Raw genomic sequence first — 23,244 nt, forward strand, 5'->3', positions numbered from 1 at the left:
TTGTACTTTGGACGCCTAATGCTTCCTTATCGAATGCCTTTTTGTCAAGAGCTAACAAAGTTTCTTTTCAATTTAATCTCGATATCGTTCTTTGTTTTATTCAAATTCTCGATTCGTTTACCCTTTCTTTCTCTCTCTCTCTCTCTCTCTCTGTATATATATATACATATTATATATAATATATATATATATATATATATATATATATATATCTCAATCTGTATCAGAAATAAACTCAGGGTTTATAAAAAAACATTATCATATACGTATTCATCTGCGTATCAATGCAAATACGACTTACATCTTGCATCGAAAAATGACAATAGTCGACTATAATTAGTGAATTTCTTAATCAGTGGTATTACATCTTACGTTGATACATTTGTGAAGAGCTTTGTTATCTACGGCCAGTTGAAAGGCACTTTAACTATTAACCGAGGTATTGAAATCTTTTATCAAAAGTCTTAACGTTAACGACAAACGAATAAAAGATTGTATTAGAGTTTAATTCGATATCTTCCATTGTATCTTCCAATATAATAATGTAAAGTTTATTAACGAGAAGTAGAATCATATATCTAATTAAAAATAAACAACTAATAGATTTCGTTCCATTACAAAGATATATATACATACATTTATGCGTACACATTAAAAGTATTGCTAATAAAAAATCAATAGGATTATAGAAAACATTTCATTGTAAATTGATGCCGAAAATAACAAATACCCTTCAATAATGTGTAATTTTTTCTTTTTCTATCAAGTATTAATTTCTTTTTAATCAATTTAAACATTTTTAGTTCATAATGTATCAATAACAATATCAGATATTTAATTTTGGCTCATTGCAGAACAAAGGTTGCTCGTTACTGTCCATACAATATAAGAAAATCTCAAGCAATACCCAAGAGAAAGACTACTGTATACTTTGTGTATGTGTGTGTGGGTGTGTATATTATGTATCTAGTTACGTACATATGTACATATACACATATGTATCTATTTACAAATGTATGTTTGTATGGGATCTTCCAACATTCCACCTCGGTGGTTGCCGAAAGACTGATCTCATACGATATTCGACAGAAAGTAAATAACATAAGTTGTATTTAGATATTTGAGCTTATATAGAAACATATAAACATTGTAATAAGATTTGCTTTGTATACGTCAGCTAGTAAATGGTATAAACATTCTCTTTTTCTTTCAGTGTAATAATATTATATATATATATATATATATATATATATATATATATATATTAAAATTTTTATAATTTAATTAGTTAATTAATCAAAATCAAAAAATAAAAGAAAGCAACAGGAATAGAAAAATACGAGACCTCATCGAAAACTCCGTTTGTTAGAAAACAATGTACTTTCATCTCTCTCTCTCTCTCTTCCTCGCTCTGTTTTGCTATTTTTTTCTTAATTTTTCTGTATGCACGTGTACGCGTATGTACGTAATACGTATATGCCTTTTAACAAATGTAATATCGTTTGGTATCGATATATTTTATATATAGAAAGATCGTCGACGATCGAACGTGATGCGTGTACCTGATCGTGACACCCTTATTTCAATATTGTAAATTTAATTTGTCAACGAGGTATAAATTCTATATTCATTTAAATGCACATACCTTGATATGTGTATGAATAATGCATATTAATCATAATACGCATTAAATGACACGTTTAAATGAAATCCCACATTAAAATTTACATTGTACTAGATACATATACTACATAAGAACAAGAAAGCAAAATTGAATATACCAAGATACTTTATTCTTCTTCTTCTTCTTCTTCTGCATATTATTGTTGTTTTTATTATTGTTATTATTATCCTTATTGTATTTAGAAATCTATCATAATTGAAGATATTGGGAAATAAAGATGAGATTTCTTTCTTATTCTTCTTATCTGTTTTTTTTTTCTTTTTCTTTTCTTTTATATGAATAATAAGAAATATAAGGTATCATAATCAGATACATATGTAATCTTCTTTAATTTGAATGGGTTTTTGATATAATTGTACTTTGGACGCCTAATGCTTCCTTATCGAATGCCTTTTTGTCAAGAGCTAACAAAGTTTCTTTTCAATTTAATCTCGATATCGTTCTTTGTTTTATTCAAATTCTCGATTCGTTTACCCTTTCTTTCTCTCTCTCTCTCTCTCTCTCTGTATATATATATACATATTATATATAATATATATATATATATATATATATATATATATATATATCTCAATCTGTATCAGAAATAAACTCAGGGTTTATAAAAAAACATTATCATATACGTATTCATCTGCGTATCAATGCAAATACGACTTACATCTTGCATCGAAAAATGACAATAGTCGACTATAATTAGTGAATTTCTTAATCAGTGGTATTACATCTTACGTTGATACATTTGTGAAGAGCTTTGTTATCTACGGCCAGTTGAAAGGCACTTTAACTATTAACCGAGGTATTGAAATCTTTTATCAAAAGTCTTAACGTTAACAACAAACGAATAAAAGATTGTATTAGAGTTTAATTCGATATCTTCCATTGTATCTTCCAATATAATAATGTAAAGTTTATTAACGAGAAGTAGAATCATATATCTAATTAAAAATAAACAACTAATAGATTTCGTTCCATTACAAAGATATATATACATACATTTATGCGTACACATTAAAAGTATTGCTAATAAAAAATCAATAGGATTATAGAAAACATTTCATTGTAAATTGATGCCGAAAATAACAAATACCCTTCAATAATGTGTAATTTTTTCTTTTTCTATCAAGTATTAATTTCTATTTAATCAATTTAAACATTTTTAGTTCATAATGAATTCTATCAATAACAATATCAGATATTTAAGTTTGGCTCATTGCAGAAGAAAGGTTGCTCGTTACTGTCTACACAATATAATAAATCTCAAGCAATACCCAAGGAAAGACTACTATATACTTTGTGTATGTGTGCGTGGGTGTGTATATTATGTATCTAGTTATGTACATATGTATCTATTTACAAACGTATGTTTATATGGGATCTTCCAACATTCCACCTTGGTGGTTGCCGAAAGACTGATCTCATACGATATTCGACAGAAAGTAAATAACATAAGGTGGATTTAGATATTTCAGCTTATAGAGAAACATATAAACATTGTAATAAGATTTGCTTTGTATACGTCAGCTAGTATATGGTATAAACATTCTCTTTTTCTTTCAGTGTAATAATATTATATATATATATATATATGAATATATATATATATTAAAATTTTTATAATTTAATTAGTTAATTAATCAAAATCAAAAAATAAAAGAAAGCAACAGGAATACAAAAATACGAGACCTCATCGAAAACTCCGTTTGTTAGGACAGACGTCCTTCCTCGTAAACAATGAACTTCCATCTCTCTCTCTCTCTCTCTCTTCCTCGCTCTATTTTGCTATTTTTTTCTTAATTTTTCTGTATGCACGTGTACGCGTATGTACGTAATACGTATATGCCTTTTAACAAATGTAATATCGTTTGGTATCGATATATTTTATATATAGAAAGATCGTCGACGATCGAACGTGATGCGTGTACCTGATCGTGACACCCTTATTTCAATATTGTAAATTTAATTTGTCAACGAGGTATAAACTCTATATTCCTTTAAATACACATACATTGATATGTGTATGAATAATGCATATTAATCATAATACGCATTAAATGACACGTTTAAATGAAATCCCACATTAAAATTTACATTGTACTAGATACATATACTACATAAGAACAAGAAAGCAAAATTGAATATACCAAGATACTTTATTCTTCTTCTTCTTCTTCTTCTTCATATTTTTGTTGTTGTTATTATTGTTATTATTATCCTTATTGTATTTAGAAATCTATCATAATTGAAGATATTGGGAAATAAAGATGAGATTTCTTTCTTATTTTTCATAACTGTTTTTTTTTCTTTTTCTTTTATTTTATATGAATAATAAGAAATATAAGGTATCATAATCAGATACATATGTAATCTTCTTTAATTTGAATGGGTTTTTGATATAATTGTACTTTGGAGGGCTAATGCTTCCTTATCGAATGCCTTTTTGTCAAGAGCTAACAAAGTTTCTTTTCAATTTAATCTCGATATCGTTCTTTGTTTTATTCAAATTCTCGATTCCTTTACCCTTTTTCTTTCTCTCTCTCTCTCTTTCTCTCTCTGTATATATATTTATATATATATAATATATAATATATAATATATATAGATATCTGTATATATCTGAATCTGTATCAGAAATGAGTAACTCAGGGTTTATAAAAAAACATTATCATATACGTATTCATCTGCCTATCAATGCAAATACGACTTACATCTTGCATCGAAAAATGACAATAGTCGACTATAATTAATGAATTTCTTAGTCAGTGGTATTACATCTTACGTTGATACATTTGTTAAGAGCTTTGTTATCTACGGCCAGTTGAAAGGCATTTTAACTATTATCCGAAGTATTGAAATCTTTTATCAAAAGTCGTAACGTTAACGACAAACGAATAAAAGATTGTATTAGAGTTTATTTCCAATTTTCCAGCTCGGTGATTGCCGAAAGACTGATCTCATACGATATTCGACAGAAAGTAAATAACGTAAAGTGTATTTAGATATTTCAGCTTATATAGAAACAAATAAACATTGTAATAAGATATGCTTTCTATACGTCAGCTAATAAATGGTATAAACATTCTCTTTTTCTTTCAGTGTAATATATATATATATATATATATATATATATATATATATATTAAAATTTTTATAATTTAATTAGTCAATTAATCAAAATCAAAAAATAAAAGAAAGCAACAGGAATAGAAAAATACGAGACCTCATCGAAAACTCCGTTCGTTAGGACAGACGCCCTTCCTTGAAAACAATGTACTTTCATCTCTCTCTCTCTCTTTGTCTCTTCCTCGCACTGTTTTGCTATTTTTTTCTTCATTTTTCTGTATGCACGTGTACGCGTATGTACGTAATACGTATATGCATTTTAACAAATGTAATATCGTTTGGTATCGATATATTTTATATATAGAAAGATCGTCGACGATCGAACGTGATGCGTGTACCTGATCGTGACACCCTTATTTCAATATTGTAAATTTAATTTGTCAACGAGGTATAAATTCTATATTCATTTAAATACACATACATTGATATGTGTATGAATAATGCATATTAATCATAATACGCATTAAATGACACGTTTAAATGAAATCCCACATTAAAATTTACATTGTACTAGATACATATACTACATAAGAACAAGAAAGCAAAATTGAATATACCAAGATACTTTATTCTTCTTCTTCTTCTTCTTCTTCATATTTTTGTTGTTATTATTATTGTTATTATTATTCTTATTGTCTTTATAAATCAATCATAATTGAAGATATTGGGAAATAAAGATGAGATTTCTTTCTTATTTTTCTTAACTGTTTTTTTTTCTTTTTCTTTTCTTTTATAGGAATAATAAGAAATATATGGTATCATAATCGGATACATATGTAATCGTCTTTCATTTGAATGGGTTTTTGATATAATTGTACTTTGGATGGCTGATGTTTCCCTTATAGAGTGCCTTTTTGTCAAGAAGCTAACAAAGTTTCCTTTCAATTTAATCTCGATATCGTTCTATGTTTTATTCAAAATTCTCGATTTGTTTACCCTTCCTCTTTCTCTCTCTCTCTCTCTCTCTCTGTATTTATATATACATAATATATAATATATAATATATATATATATATATATATATATATATATATATATATCTGTATATATCTCAATCTGTATCAGAAATGAGTAACTCAGGGTTTATAAAAAAACATTATCATATACGTATTCATCTGCGTATCAATGCAAATACGACTTACACCTTGCATCGAAAAATGACAATAGTCGACTATAATTAGTGAATTTCTTAATCAGTGGTATTACATCTTACGTTGATACATTTGTGAAGAGCGTTGTTATCTACGGCCAGTTGAAAGGCATTTTAACTATTATCCGAAGTATTGAAATCTTTTATCAAAAGTCGTAACGTTAACGACAAACGAATAAAAGATTGTATTAGAGTTTATTTCCAATTTTCCAGCTCGGTGGTTGCCGAAAGACTGATCTCATACGATATTCGACAGAAAGTAAATAACGTAAAGTGTATTTAGATATTTCAGCTTATATAGAAACAAATAAACATTGTAATAAGATATGCTTTCTATACGTCAGCTAATAAATGGTATAAACATTCTCTTTTTCTTTCAGTGTAATATATATATATATATATATATATATATATATATATATATATATATATTAAAATTTTTATAATTTAATTAGTCAATTAATCAAAATCAAAAAATAAAAGAAAGCAACAGGAATAGAAAAATACGAGACCTCATCGAAAACTCCGTTCGTTAGGACAGACGCCCTTCCTTGAAAACAATGTACTTTCATCTCTCTCTCTCTCTTTGTCTCTTCCTCGCACTGTTTTGCTATTTTTTTCTTCATTTTTCTGTATGCACGTGTACGCGTATGTACGTAATACGTATATGCATTTTAACAAATGTAATATCGTTTGGTATCGATATATTTTATATATAGAAAGATCGTCGACGATCGAACGTGATGCGTGTACCTGATCGTGACACCCTTATTTCAATATTGTAAATTTAATTTGTCAACGAGGTATAAATTCTATATTCATTTAAATACACATACCTTGATATGTGTATGAATAATGCATATTAATCATAATACGCATTAAATGACACGTTTAAATGAAATCCCACATTAAAATTTACATTGTACTAGATACATATACTACATAAGAACAAGAAAGCAAAATTGAATATACCAAGATACTTTATTCTTCTTCTTCTTCTTCTTCTTCATATTTTTGTTGTTATTATTATTGTTATTAATATTCTTATTGTCTTTATAAATCAATCATAATTGAAGATATTGGGAAATAAAGATGAGATTTCTTTCTTATTTTTCTTAACTGTTTTTTTTTCTTTTTCTTTTCTTTTATAGGAATAATAAGAAATATATGGTATCATAATCGGATACATATGTAATCGTCTTTCATTTGAATGGGTTTTTGATATAATTGTACTTTGGATGGCTGATGTTTCCCTTATAGAGTGCCTTTTTGTCAAGAAGCTAACAAAGTTTCCTTTCAATTTAATCTCGATATCGTTGTATGTTTTATTCAAAATTCTCGATTTGTTTACCCTTCCTCTTTCTCTCTCTCTCTCTCTCTCTCTCTGTATTTATATATACATAATATATAATATATAATATATATATATATATATATATATATATATATATATATATCTGTATATATCTCAATCTGTATCAGAAATGAGTAACTCAGGGTTTATAAAAAAACATTATCATATACGTATTCATCTGCGTATCAATGCAAATACGACTTACACCTTGCATCGAAAAATGACAATAGTCGACTATAATTAGTGAATTTCTTAATCAGTGGTATTACATCTTACGTTGATACATTTGTGAAGAGCGTTGTTATCTACGGCCAGTTGAAAGGCATTTTAACTATTAACCGACGTATTGAAATCTTTTATCAAAAGTCGTAACGTTAACGACAAACGAATAAAAGATTGTATTAGAGTTTATTTCCAATATTCCAGCTCGGTGGTTGCCGAAAGACTGATCTCATACGATATTCGACAGAAAGTAAATAACGTAAAGTGTATTTAGATATTTCAGCTTATATAGAAACAAATAAACATTGTAATAAGATTTGCTTTGTATACGTCAGCTAGTAAATGGTATAAACATTATCTTTTTCTTTCAGTGTAATAATATTATATATATATATATATATATATATATTAAAATTTTTATAATTTAATTAGTTAATTAATCAAAATCAAAAAATAAAAGAAAGCAACAGGAATAGAAAAATACGAGACCTCATCGAAAACTCCGTTTGTTAGGACAGACGTCCTTCCTCGTAAACAATGAACTTTCATCACTCTCTCTCTCTCTCTCTTCCTCGCTCTATTTTGCTATTTTTTTCTTAATTTTTCTATATGCACGTGTACGCGTATGTACGTAATACGTATATGCCTTATAACAAATGTAATATCGTTTGGTATCGATATATTTTATATATAGAAAGATCGTCGACGATCGAACGTGATGCGTGTACCTGATCGTGACACCCTTATTTCAATATTGTAAATTTAATTTGTCAACGAGGTATGAATTCTATATTCATTTAAATATACATACATTCATATGTGTATGAATAATACATATTAATCATAATACGCATTAAATGACACGTTTAAATGAAATCCCACATTAAAATTTACATTGTACTAGATACATATACTACATAAGAACAAGAAAGCAAAATTGAATATACCAAGATACTTTATTCTTCTTCTTCTTCTTCTTCATATTATTGTTGTTGTTATTATTGTTATTATTATCCTTATTGTTTTTAGAAATCAATCATAATTGAAGATATTGGGAAATAAAGATGAGATTTCTTTCTTATTTTTCTTAACTGTTTTTTTTTCTTTTTCTTTTCTTTTATATGAATAATAAGAAATATAAGGTATCATAATCAGATACATATGTAATCTTCTTTAATTTGAATGGGTTTTTGATATAATTGTACTTTGGACGGCTAATGCTTCCTTATCGAATGCCTTTTTGTCAAGAGCTAACAAAGTTTCTTTTCAATTTAATCTCGATATCGTTCTTTGTTTTATTCAAATTCTCGATTCGTTTACCCTTTCTTTCTCTCTCTCTCTCTCTCTCTCTCTCTCTCTCTGTATATATATATACATATTATATATAATATGTATCAGAAATGAGTAACTCAGGGTTTATAAAAAAACATTATCATATACGTATTCATCTGCCTATCAATGCAAATACGACTTACATCTTGCATCGAAAAATGACAATAGTCGACTATAATTAATGAATTTCTTAGTCAGTGGTATTACATCTTACGTTGATACATTTGTTAAGAGCTTTGTTATCTACGGCCAGTTGAAAGGCATTTTAACTATTAACCGAAGAATTGAAATCTTCTATCAAAATTCTTAACGTTAACGACAAACGAATAAAAGATTGTATTAGAGTTTAATTCGATATCTTCCATTGTGTCTTCCAATATAATAATGAAAAGTGTATTATCGAGAAGTAGAATCATATATCTAATTAAAAATAAACGACTAATAGATTTCGGTCCATTACAAAAATATATATACATACATTTATGCGTACACATTAAAAGTATTGCTAATAAAAAATCAATGGTATTATAGAAAACATTTCATTGAAAATTGATGCCGAATATAACAAATACCCTTCAATAATGTGTAATTTTTTCTTTTTCTACCAAGTATTAATTTCTTTTTAATCAACTTAAACATTTTTAGTTCATAATGTATCAATAACAATATCAGATATTTAATTTTGGCTCATTGCAGAAGAAAGGTTGCTCGTTACTGTCTGTACAATATAATAAATCTCAAGCAATACCCAAGGAAAGACTACTATATACTTTGTGTATGTGTGCGTGGGTGTGTATATTCTGTATCTAGTTATGTACATATGTATCTACTTACAAACGTATGTTTATATGGGATCTTCCAACATTCCACCTCGGTGGTTGCCGAAAGACTGATCTCATACGATATTCGATAGAAAGTAAATAACATAAGTTGTATTTAGATATTTCAGCTTATATAGAAACATATAAACATTGTAATAAGATTTGCTTTGTATACGTCAGCTAGTAAATGGTATAAACATTATCTTTTTCTTTCAGGGTAATAATATTATATATATATATATATTAAAATTTTTATAATTTAATTAGTTAATTAATCAAAATCAAAAAATAAAAGAAAGCAACAGGAATACAAAAATACGAGACCTCATCGAAAACTCCGTTTGTTAGGACAGACGTCCTTCCTCGTAAACAATGAACTTTCATCTCTCTCTCTCTCTCTCTCTTCCTCGCTCTATTTTGCTATTTTTTTCTTAATTTTTCTGTATGCACGTGTACGCGTATGTACGTAATACGTATATGCCTTTCAACAAATGTAATATCGTTTGGTATCGATATATTTTATATATAGAAAGATCGTCGACGATCGAACGTGATGCGTGTACCTGATCGTGACACCCTTATTTCAATATTGTAAATTTAATTTGTCAACGAGGTATAAATTCTATATTCATTTAAATGCACATACCTTGATATGTGTATGAATAATGCATATTAATCATAATACGCATTAAATGACACGTTTAAATGAAATCCCACATTAAAATTTACATTGTACTAGATACATATACTACATAAGAACAAGAAAGCAAAATTGAATATACCAAGATACTTTATTCTTCTTCTTCTTCTGCATATTATTGTTGTTGTTATTATTGTTATTATTATCCTTATTGTATTTAGAAATCTATCATAATTGAAGATATTGGGAAATAAAGATGAGATTTCTTTCTTATTCTTCTTAACTGTTTTTTTTTTCTATTTCTTTTCTTTTATATGAATAATAAGAAATATAAGGTATCATAATCAGATACATATGTAATCTTCTTTAATTTGAATGGGTTTTTGATATAATTGTACTTTGGACGCCTAATGCTTCCTTATCGAATGCCTTTTTGTCAAGAGCTAACAAAGTTTCTTTTCAATTTAATCTCGATACCGTTCTTTGTTTTATTCAAATTCTCGATTCGTTTACCCTTTCTTTCTCTCTCTCTCTCTCTCTCTCTCTCTCTCTCTGTATATATATATACATATTATATATAATATTTAATATATATGTATATATATATATATATATGTATATATATATATATCTGTATATATCTCAATCTGTATCAGAAATAAACTCAGGGTTTATAAAAAAACATTATCATATACGTATTCATCTGCGTATCAATGCAAATACGACTTACATCTTGCATCAAAAAATGACAATAGTCGACTATAATTAGTGAATTTCTTAATCAGTGGTATTACATCTTACGTTGATACATTTGTGAAGAGCTTTGTTATCTACGGCCAGTTGAAAGGCATTTTAACTATTAACCGAAGTATTGAAATCTTTTATCAAAAGTCTTAACGTTAACGACAAACGAATAAAAGATTGTATTAGAGTTTAATTCGATATCTTCCATTGTATCTTCCAATATAATAATGTAAAGTTTATTAACGAGAAGTAGAATCATATATCTAATTAAAAATAAACAACTAATAGATTTCGTTCCATTCCAAAAATATATATACATACATTTATGCGTACACATTAAAAGTATTGCTAATAAAAAATCAATAGGATTATAGAAAACATTTCATTGTAAATTGATGCCGAAAATAACAAATACCCTTCAATAATGTGTAATTTTTTCTTTTTCTATCAAGTATTAATTTCTTTTTAATCAATTTAAACATTTTTAGTTCATAATGTATCAATAACAATATCAGATATTTAATTTTGGCTCATTGCAGAACAAAGGTTGCTCGTTACTGTCCATTCAATATAAGAAAATCTCAAGCAATACCCAAGAGAAAGACTACTGTATACTTTGTGTATGTGTGTGTGGGTGTGTATATTATGTATCTAGTTACGTACATATGTACATATACACATATGTATCTATTTACAAATGTATGTTTGTATGGGATCTTCCAACATTCCACCTCGGTGGTTGCCGAAAGACTGATCTCATACGATATTCGACAGAAAGTAAATAACATAAGTTGTATTTAGATATTTGAGCTTATATAGAAACATATAAACATTGTAATAAGATTTGCTTTGTATACGTCAGCTAGTAAATGGTATAAACATTCTCTTTTTCTTTCAGTGTAATAATATTATATATATATATATATATATATATATATATATATATATATATATATATATATTAAAATTTTTATAATTTAATTAGTTAATTAATCAAAATCAAAAAATAAAAGAAAGCAACAGGAATAGAAAAATACGAGACCTCATCGAAAACTCCGTTTGTTAGAAAACAATGTACTTTCATCTCTCTCTCTCTCTCTTCCTCGCTCTGTTTTGCTATTTTTTTCTTAATTTTTCTGTATGCACGTGTACGCGTATGTACGTAATACGTATATGCCTTTTAACAAATGTAATATCGTTTGGTATCGATATATTTTATATATAGAAAGATCGTCGACGATCGAACGTGATGCGTGTACCTGATCGTGACACCCTTATTTCAATATTGTAAATTTAATTTGTCAACGAGGTATAAATTCTATATTCATTTAAATGCACATACCTTGATATGTGTATGAATAATGCATATTAATCATAATACGCATTAAATGACACGTTTAAATGAAATCCCACATTAAAATTTACATTGTACTAGATACATATACTACATAAGAACAAGAAAGCAAAATTGAATATACCAAGATACTTTATTCTTCTTCTTCTTCTTCTTCTGCATATTATTGTTGTTTTTATTATTGTTATTATTATCCTTATTGTATTTAGAAATCTATCATAATTGAAGATATTGGGAAATAAAGATGAGATTTCTTTCTTATTCTTCTTATCTGTTTTTTTTTTCTTTTTCTTTTCTTTTATATGAATAATAAGAAATATAAGGTATCATAATCAGATACATATGTAATCTTCTTTAATTTGAATGGGTTTTTGATATAATTGTACTTTGGACGCCTAATGCTTCCTTATCGAATGCCTTTTTGTCAAGAGCTAACAAAGTTTCTTTTCAATTTAATCTCGATATCGTTCTTTGTTTTATTCAAATTCTCGATTCGTTTACCCTTTCTTTCTCTCTCTCTCTCTCTCTCTCTGTATATATATATACATATTATATATAATATATATATATATATATATATATATATATATATATATATATATCTCAATCTGTATCAGAAATAAACTCAGGGTTTATAAAAAAACATTATCATATACGTATTCATCTGCGTATCAATGCAAATACGACTTACATCTTGCATCGAAAAATGACAATAGTCGACTATAATTAGTGAATTTCTTAATCAGTGGTATTACATCTTACGTTGATACATTTGTGAAGAGCTTTGTTATCTACGGCCAGTTGAAAGGCACTTTAACTATTAACCGAGGTATTGAAATCTTTTATCAAAAGTCTTAACGTTAACAACAAACGAATAAAAGATTGTATTAGAGTTTAATTCGATATCTTCCATTGTATCTTCCAATATAATAATGTAAAGTTTATTAACGAGAAGTAGAATCATATATCTAATTAAAAATAAACAACTAATAGATTTCGTTCCATTACAAAGATATATATACATACATTTATGCGTACACATTAAAAGTATTGCTAATAAAAAATCAATAGGATTATAGAAAACATTTCATTGTAAATTGATGCCGAAAATAACAAATACCCTTCAATAATGTGTAATTTTTTCTTTTTCTATCAAGTATTAATTTCTATTTAATCAATTTAAACATTTTTAGTTCATAATGAATTCTATCAATAACAATATCAGATATTTAAGTTTGGCTCATTGCAGAAGAAAGGTTGCTCGTTACTGTCTACACAATATAATAAATCTCAAGCAATACCCAAGGAAAGACTACTATATACTTTGTGTATGTGTGCGTGGGTGTGTATATTATGTATCTAGTTATGTACATATGTATCTATTTACAAACGTATGTTTATATGGGATCTTCCAACATTCCACCTTGGTGGTTGCCGAAAGACTGATCTCATACGATATTCGACAGAAAGTAAATAACATAAGGTGGATTTAGATATTTCAGCTTATAGAGAAACATATAAACATTGTAATAAGATTTGCTTTGTATACGTCAGCTAGTATATGGTATAAACATTCTCTTTTTCTTTCAGTGTAATAATATTATATATATATATATATATGAATATATATATATATTAAAATTTTTATAATTTAATTAGTTAATTAATCAAAATCAAAAAATAAAAGAAAGCAACAGGAATACAAAAATACGAGACCTCATCGAAAACTCCGTTTGTTAGGACAGACGTCCTTCCTCGTAAACAATGAACTTCCATCTCTCTCTCTCTCTCTCTCTTCCTCGCTCTATTTTGCTATTTTTTTCTTAATTTTTCTGTATGCACGTGTACGCGTATGTACGTAATACGTATATGCCTTTTAACAAATGTAATATCGTTTGGTATCGATATATTTTATATATAGAAAGATCGTCGACGATCGAACGTGATGCGTGTACCTGATCGTGACACCCTTATTTCAATATTGTAAATTTAATTTGTCAACGAGGTATAAACTCTATATTCCTTTAAATACACATACATTGATATGTGTATGAATAATGCATATTAATCATAATACGCATTAAATGACACGTTTAAATGAAATCCCACATTAAAATTTACATTGTACTAGATACATATACTACATAAGAACAAGAAAGCAAAATTGAATATACCAAGATACTTTATTCTTCTTCTTCTTCTTCTTCTTCATATTTTTGTTGTTGTTATTATTGTTATTATTATCCTTATTGTATTTAGAAATCTATCATAATTGAAGATATTGGGAAATAAAGATGAGATTTCTTTCTTATTTTTCATAACTGTTTTTTTTTCTTTTTCTTTTATTTTATATGAATAATAAGAAATATAAGGTATCATAATCAGATACATATGTAATCTTCTTTAATTTGAATGGGTTTTTGATATAATTGTACTTTGGAGGGCTAATGCTTCCTTATCGAATGCCTTTTTGTCAAGAGCTAACAAAGTTTCTTTTCAATTTAATCTCGATATCGTTCTTTGTTTTATTCAAATTCTCGATTCCTTTACCCTTTTTCTTTCTCTCTCTCTCTCTTTCTCTCTCTGTATATATATTTATATATATATAATATATAATATATAATATATATAGATATCTGTATATATCTGAATCTGTATCAGAAATGAGTAACTCAGGGTTTATAAAAAAACATTATCATATACGTATTCATCTGCCTATCAATGCAAATACGACTTACATCTTGCATTGAAAAATGACAATAGTCGACTATAATTAATGAATTTCTTAGTCAGTGGTATTACATCTTACGTTGATACATTTGTTAAGAGCTTTGTTATCTACGGCCAGTTGAAAGGCATTTTAACTATTATCCGAAGTATTGAAATCTTTTATCAAAAGTCGTAACGTTAACGACAAACGAATAAAAGATTGTATTAGAGTTTATTTCCAATTTTCCAGCTCGGTGGTTGCCGAAAGACTGATCTCATACGATATTCGACAGAAAGTAAATAACGTAAAGTGTATTTAGATATTTCAGCTTATATAGAAACAAATAAACATTGTAATAAGATATGCTTTCTATACGTCAGCTAATAAATGGTATAAACATTCTCTTTTTCTTTCAGTGTAATATATATATATATATATATATATATATATATATATATATATTAAAATTTTTATAATTTAATTAGTCAATTAATCAAAATCAAAAAATAAAAGAAAGCAACAGGAATAGAAAAATACGAGACCTCATCGAAAACTCCGTTCGTTAGGACAGACGCCCTTCCTTGAAAACAATGTACTTTCATCTCTCTCTCTCTCTTTGTCTCTTCCTCGCACTGTTTTGCTATTTTTTTCTTAATTTTTCTGTATGCACGTGTACGCGTATGTACGTAATACGTATATGCATTTTAACAAATGTAATATCGTTTGGTATCGATATATTTTATATATAGAAAGATCGTCGACGATCGAACGTGATGCGTGTACCTGATCGTGACACCCTTATTTCAATATTGTAAATTTAATTTGTCAACGAGGTATAAATTCTATATTCATTTAAATACACATACCTTGATATGTGTATGAATAATGCATATTAATCATAATACGCATTAAATGACACGTTTAAATGAAATCCCACATTAAAATTTACATTGTACTAGATACATATACTACATAAGAACAAGAAAGCAAAATTGAATATACCAAGATACTTTATTCTTCTTCTTCTTCTTCTTCTTCATATTTTTGTTGTTATTATTATTGTTATTAATATTCTTATTGTCTTTATAAATCAATCATAATTGAAGATATTGGGAAATAAAGATGAGATTTCTTTCTTATTTTTCTTAACTGTTTTTTTTTCTTTTTCTTTTCTTTTATAGGAATAATAAGAAATATATGGTATCATAATCGGATACATATGTAATCGTCTTTCATTTGAATGGGTTTTTGATATAATTGTACTTTGGATGGCTGATGTTTCCCTTATAGAGTGCCTTTTTGTCAAGAAGCTAACAAAGTTTCCTTTCAATTTAATCTCGATATCGTTCTATGTTTTATTCAAAATTCTCGATTTGTTTACCCTTCCTCTTTCTCTCTCTCTCTCTCTCTCTCTCTGTATTTATATATACATAATATATAATATATAATATATATATATATATATATATATATCTGTATATATCTCAATCTGTATCAGAAATGAGTAACTCAGGGTTTATAAAAAAACATTATCATATACGTATTCATCTGCGTATCAATGCAAATACGACTTACACCTTGCATCGAAAAATGACAATAGTCGACTATAATTAGTGATTTTCTTAATCAGTGGTATTACATCTTACGTTGATACATTTGTGAAGAGCGTTGTTATCTACGGCCAGTTGAAAGGCATTTTAACTATTAACCGACGTATTGAAATCTTTTATCAAAAGTCGTAACGTTAACGACAAACGAATAAAAGATTGTATTAGAGTTTATTTCCAATATTCCAGCTCGGTGGTTGCCGAAAGACTGATCTCATACGATATTCGACAGAAAGTAAATAACGTAAAGTGTATTTAGATATTTCAGCTTATATAGAAACAAATAAACATTGTAATAAGATTTGCTTTGTATACGTCAGCTAGTAAATGGTATAAACATTATCTTTTTCTTTCAGTGTAATAATATTATATATATATATATATATATATATATATATTAAAATTTTTATAATTTAATTAGTTAATTAATCAAAATCAAAAAATAAAAGAAAGCAACAGGAATAGAAAAATTCGAGACCTCATCGAAAACTCCGTTTGTTAGGACAGACGTCCTTCCTCGTAAACAATGAACTTTCATCACTCTCTCTCTCTCTCTCTTCCTCGCTCTATTTTGCTATTTTTTTCTTAATTTTTCTATATGCACGTGTACGCGTATGTACGTAATACGTATATGCCTTATAACAAATGTAATATCGTTTGGTATCGATATATTTTATATATAGAAAGATCGTCGACGATCGAACGTGATGCGTGTACCTGATCGTGACACCCTTATTTCAATATTGTAAATTTAATTTGTCAACGAGGTATGAATTCTATATTCATTTAAATATACATACATTCATATGTGTATGAATAATACATATTAATCATAATACGCATTAAATGACACGTTTAAATGAAATCCCACATTAAAATTTACATTGTACTAGATACATATACTACATAAGAACAAGAAAGCAAAATTGAATATACCAAGATACTTTATTCTTCTTCTTCTTCTTCTTCATATTATTGTTGTTGTTATTATTGTTATTATTATCCTTATTGTTTTTAGAAATCAATCATAATTGAAGATATTGGGAAATAAAGATGAGATTTCTTTCTTATTTTTCTTAACTGTTTTTTTTTCTTTTTCTTTTCTTTTATATGAATAATAAGAAATATAAGGTATCATAATCAGATACATATGTAATCTTCTTTAATTTGAATGGGTTTTTGATATAATTGTACTTTGGACGCCTAATGCTTCCTTATCGAATGCCTTTTTGTCAAGAGCTAACAAAGTTTCTTTTCAATTTAATCTCGATATCGTTCTTTGTTTTATTCAAATTCTCGATTCGTTTACCCTTTCTTTCTCTCTCTCTCTCTCTCTCTCTCTCTCTCTCTGTATATATATATACATATTATATATAATATATATATATATATATCTGTATATATCTCAATCTGTATCAGAAATGAGTAACTCAGGGTTTATAAAAAAACATTATCATATACGTATTCATCTGCCTATCAATGCAAATACGACTTACATCTTGCATCGAAAAATGACAATAGTCGACTATAATTAATGAATTTCTTAGTCAGTGGTATTACATCTTACGTTGATACATTTGTTAAGAGCTTTGTTATCTACGGCCAGTTGAAAGGCATTTTAACTATTAACCGAAGAATTGAAATCTTCTATCAAAATTCTTAACGTTAACGACAAACGAATAAAAGATTGTATTAGAGTTTAATTCGATATCTTCCATTGTGTCTTCCAATATAATAATGAAAAGTGTATTATCGAGAAGTAGAATCATATATCTAATTAAAAATAAACGACTAATAGATTTCGGTCCATTACAAAAATATATATACATACATTTATGCGTACACATTAAAAGTATTGCTAATAAAAAATCAATGGTATTATAGAAAACATTTCATTGAAAATTGATGCCGAATATAACAAATACCCTTCAATAATGTGTAATTTTTTCTTTTTCTACCAAGTATTAATTTCTTTTTAATCAACTTAAACATTTTTAGTTCATAATGTATCAATAACAATATCAGATATTTAATTTTGGCTCATTGCAGAAGAAAGGTTGCTCGTTACTGTCTGTACAATATAATAAATCTCAAGCAATACCCAAGGAAAGACTACTATATACTTTGTGTATGAGTGCGTGGGTGTGTATATTCTGTATCTAGTTATGTACATATGTATCTACTTACAAACGTATGTTTATATGGGATCTTCCAACATTCCACCTCGGTGGTTGCCGAAAGACTGATCTCATACGATATTCGATAGAAAGTAAATAACATAAGTTGTATTTAGATATTTCAGCTTATATAGAAACATATAAACATTGTAATAAGATTTGCTTTGTATACGTCAGCTAGTAAATGGTATAAACATTATCTTTTTCTTTCAGGGTAATAATATTATATATATATATATATTAAAATTTTTATAATTTAATTAGTTAATTAATCAAAATCAAAAAATAAAAGAAAGCAACAGGAATACAAAAATACGAGACCTCATCGAAAACTCCGTTTGTTAGGACAGACGTCCTTCCTCGTAAACAATGAACTTTCATCTCTCTCTCTCTCTCTCTCTTCCTCGCTCTATTTTGCTATTTTTTTCTTAATTTTTCTGTATGCACGTGTACGCGTATGTACGTAATACGTATATGCCTTTCAACAAATGTAATATCGTTTGGTATCGATATATTTTATATATAGAAAGATCGTCGACGATCGAACGTGATGCGTGTACCTGATCGTGACACCCTTATTTCAATATTGTAAATTTAATTTGTCAACGAGGTATAAATTCTATATTCATTTAAATGCACATACCTTGATATGTGTATGAATAATGCATATTAATCATAATACGCATTAAATGACACGTTTAAATGAAATCCCACATTAAAATTTACATTGTACTAGATACATATACTACATAAGAACAAGAAAGCAAAATTGAATATACCAAGATACTTTATTCTTCTTCTTCTTCTGCATATTATTGTTGTTGTTATTATTGTTATTATTATCCTTATTGTATTTAGAAATCTATCATAATTGAAGATATTGGGAAATAAAGATGAGATTTCTTTCTTATTCTTCTTAACTGTTTTTTTTTTCTATTTCTTTTCTTTTATATGAATAATAAGAAATATAAGGTATCATAATCAGATACATATGTAATCTTCTTTAATTTGAATGGGTTTTTGATATAATTGTACTTTGGACGCCTAATGCTTCCTTATCGAATGCCTTTTTGTCAAGAGCTAACAAAGTTTCTTTTCAATTTAATCTCGATACCGTTCTTTGTTTTATTCAAATTCTCGATTCGTTTACCCTTTCTTTCTCTCTCTCTCTCTCTCTCTCTCTCTCTCTCTGTATATATATATACATATTATATATAATATTTAATATATATGTATATATATATATATATGTATATATATATATATCTGTATATATCTCAATCTGTATCAGAAATAAACTCAGGGTTTATAAAAAAACATTATCATATACGTATTCATCTGCGTATCAATGCAAATACGACTTACATCTTGCATCAAAAAATGACAATAGTCGACTATAATTAGTGAATTTCTTAATCAGTGGTATTACATCTTACGTTGATACATTTGTGAAGAGCTTTGTTATCTACGGCCAGTTGAAAGGCATTTTAACTATTAACCGAAGTATTGAAATCTTTTATCAAAAGTCTTAACGTTAACGACAAACGAATAAAAGATTGTATTAGAGTTTAATTCGATATCTTCCATTGTATCTTCCAATATAATAATGTAAAGTTTATTAACGAGAAGTAGAATCATATATCTAATTAAAAATAAACAACTAATAGATTTCGTTCCATTACAAAGATATATATACATACATTTATGCGTACACATTAAAAGTATTGCTAATAAAAAATCAATAGGATTATAGAAAACATTTCATTGTAAATTGATGCCGAAAATAACAAATACCCTTCAATAATGTGTAATTTTTTCTTTTTCTATCAAGTATTAATTTCTTTTTAATCAATTTAAACATTTTTAGTTCATAATGTATCAATAACAATATCAGATATTTAATTTTGGCTCATTGCAGAACAAAGGTTTCTCGTTACTGTCCATTCAATATAAGAAAATCTCAAGCAATACCCAAGAGAAAGACTACTGTATACTTTGTGTATGTGTGTGTGGGTGTGTATATTATGTATCTAGTTACGTACATATGTACATATACACATATGTATCTATTTACAAATGTATGTTTGTATGGGATCTTCCAACATTCCACCTCGGTGGTTGCCGAAAGACTGATCTCATACGATATTCGACAGAAAGTAAATAACATAAGTTGTATTTAGATATTTCAGCTTATATAGAAACATATAAACATTGTAATAAGATTTGCTTTGTATACGTCAGCTAGTAAATGGTATAAACATTCTCTTTTTCTTTCAGTGTAATAATATTATATATATATATATGTATATATATATATATTAAAATTTTTATAATTTAATTAGTTAATTAATCAAAATCAAAAAATAAAAGAAAGCAACAGGAATACAAAAATACGAGACCTCATCGAAAACTCCGTTTGTTAGGACAGACGTCCTTCCTCGTAAACAATGAACTTTCATCTCTCTCTCTCTCTCTCTCTTCCTCGCTCTATTTTGCTATTTTTTTCTTAATTTTTCTGTATGCACGTGTACGCGTATGTACGTAATACGTATATGCCTTTCAACAAATGTAATATCGTTTGGTATCGATATATTTTATATATAGAAAGATCGTCGACGATCGAACGTGATGCGTGTACCTGATCGTGACACCCTTATTTCAATATTGTAAATTTAATTTGTCAACGAGGTATAAATTCTATATTCATTTAAATACACATACCTTGATATGTGTATGAATAATGCATATTAATCATAATACGCATTAAATGACACGTTTAAATGAAATCCCACATTAAAATTTACATTGTACTAGATACATATACTACATAAGAACAAGAAAGCAAAATTGAATATACCAAGATACTTTATTCTTCTTCTTCTTCTTCTTCTGCATATTATTGTTGTTTTTATTATTGTTATTATTATCCTTATTGTGTTTAGAAATCTATCATAATTGAAGATATTGGGAAATAAAGATGAGATTTCTTTCTTATTCTTCTTATCTGTTTTTTTTTTCTTTTTCCTTTCTTTTATATGAATAATAAGAAATATAAGGTATCATAATCAGATACATATGTAATCTTCTTTAATTTGAATGGGTTTTTGATATAATTGTACTTTGGACGCCTAATGCTTCCTTATCGAATGCCTTTTTGTCAAGAGCTAACAAAGTTTCTTTTCAATTTAATCTCGATATCGTTCTTTGTTTTATTCAAATTCTCGATTCGTTTACCCTTTCTTTCTCTCTCTCTCTCTCTCTCTCTCTGTATATATATATACATATTATATATAATATATATATATATATATATATATATATATATATATATCTCAATCTGTATCAGAAATAAACTCAGGGTTTATAAAAAAACATTATCATATACGTATTCATCTGCGTATCAATGCAAATACGACTTACATCTTGCATCGAAAAATGACAATAGTCGACTATAATTAGTGAATTTCTTAATCAGTGGTATTACATCTTACGTTGATACATTTGTGAAGAGCTTTGTTATCTACGGCCAGTTGAAAGGCACTTTAACTATTAACCGAGGTATTGAAATCTTTTATCAAAAGTCTTAACGTTAACAACAAACGAATAAAAGATTGTATTAGAGTTTAATTCGATATCTTCCATTGTATCTTCCAATATAATAATGTAAAGTTTATTAACGAGAAGTAGAATCATATATCTAATTAAAAATAAACAACTAATAGATTTCGTTCCATTACAAAGATATATATACATACATTTATGCGTACACATTAAAAGTATTGCTAATAAAAAATCAATAGGATTATAGAAAACATTTCATTGTAAATTGATGCCGAAAATAACAAATACCCTTCAATAATGTGTAATTTTTTCTTTTTCTATCAAGTATTAATTTCTTTTTAATCAATTTAAACATTTTTAGTTCATAATGTATCAATAACAATATCAGATATTTAATTTTGGCTCATTGCAGAACAAAGGTTGCTCGTTACTGTCCATACAATATAAGAAAATCTCAAGCAATACCCAAGAGAAAGACTACTGTATACTTTGTGTATGTGTGTGTGGGTGTGTATATTATGTATCTAGTTACGTACATATGTACATATACACATATGTATCTATTTACAAATGTATGTTTGTATGGGATCTTCCAACATTCCACCTCGGTGGTTGCCGAAAGACTGATCTCATACGATATTCGACAGAAAGTAAATAACATAAGTTGTATTTAGATATTTGAGCTTATATAGAAACATATAAACATTGTAATAAGATTTGCTTTGTATACGTCAGCTAGTAAATGGTATAAACATTCTCTTTTTCTTT

General features: G+C 27.2%; 1 long non-coding RNA gene across 4 annotated transcripts in view; it reads right to left on the minus strand.

Annotated features, from left to right (window-relative positions):
* LOC127067757 (uncharacterized) overlaps positions 1-23,244 on the minus strand; it is a 55,273-nt gene that overhangs the window by 6,787 nt on the left and 25,242 nt on the right. For 3 of the 4 annotated variants that reach the window (XR_007782727.1, XR_007782730.1, XR_007782729.1), the window contains one exon: positions 14,460-15,997. This is a non-coding gene — a long non-coding RNA (uncharacterized LOC127067757). Of the gene's footprint in view, positions 1-14,459; positions 15,998-18,961; positions 19,476-23,244 lie in introns of all 4 variants that reach the window. The other variant, XR_007782728.1, reaches the window with a different exon arrangement.

This window comes from Vespula vulgaris, chromosome 11 (genome assembly GCF_905475345.1).
Source record: "Vespula vulgaris chromosome 11, iyVesVulg1.1, whole genome shotgun sequence".
Lineage (NCBI taxonomy): Eukaryota > Metazoa > Arthropoda > Insecta > Hymenoptera > Vespidae > Vespula > Vespula vulgaris.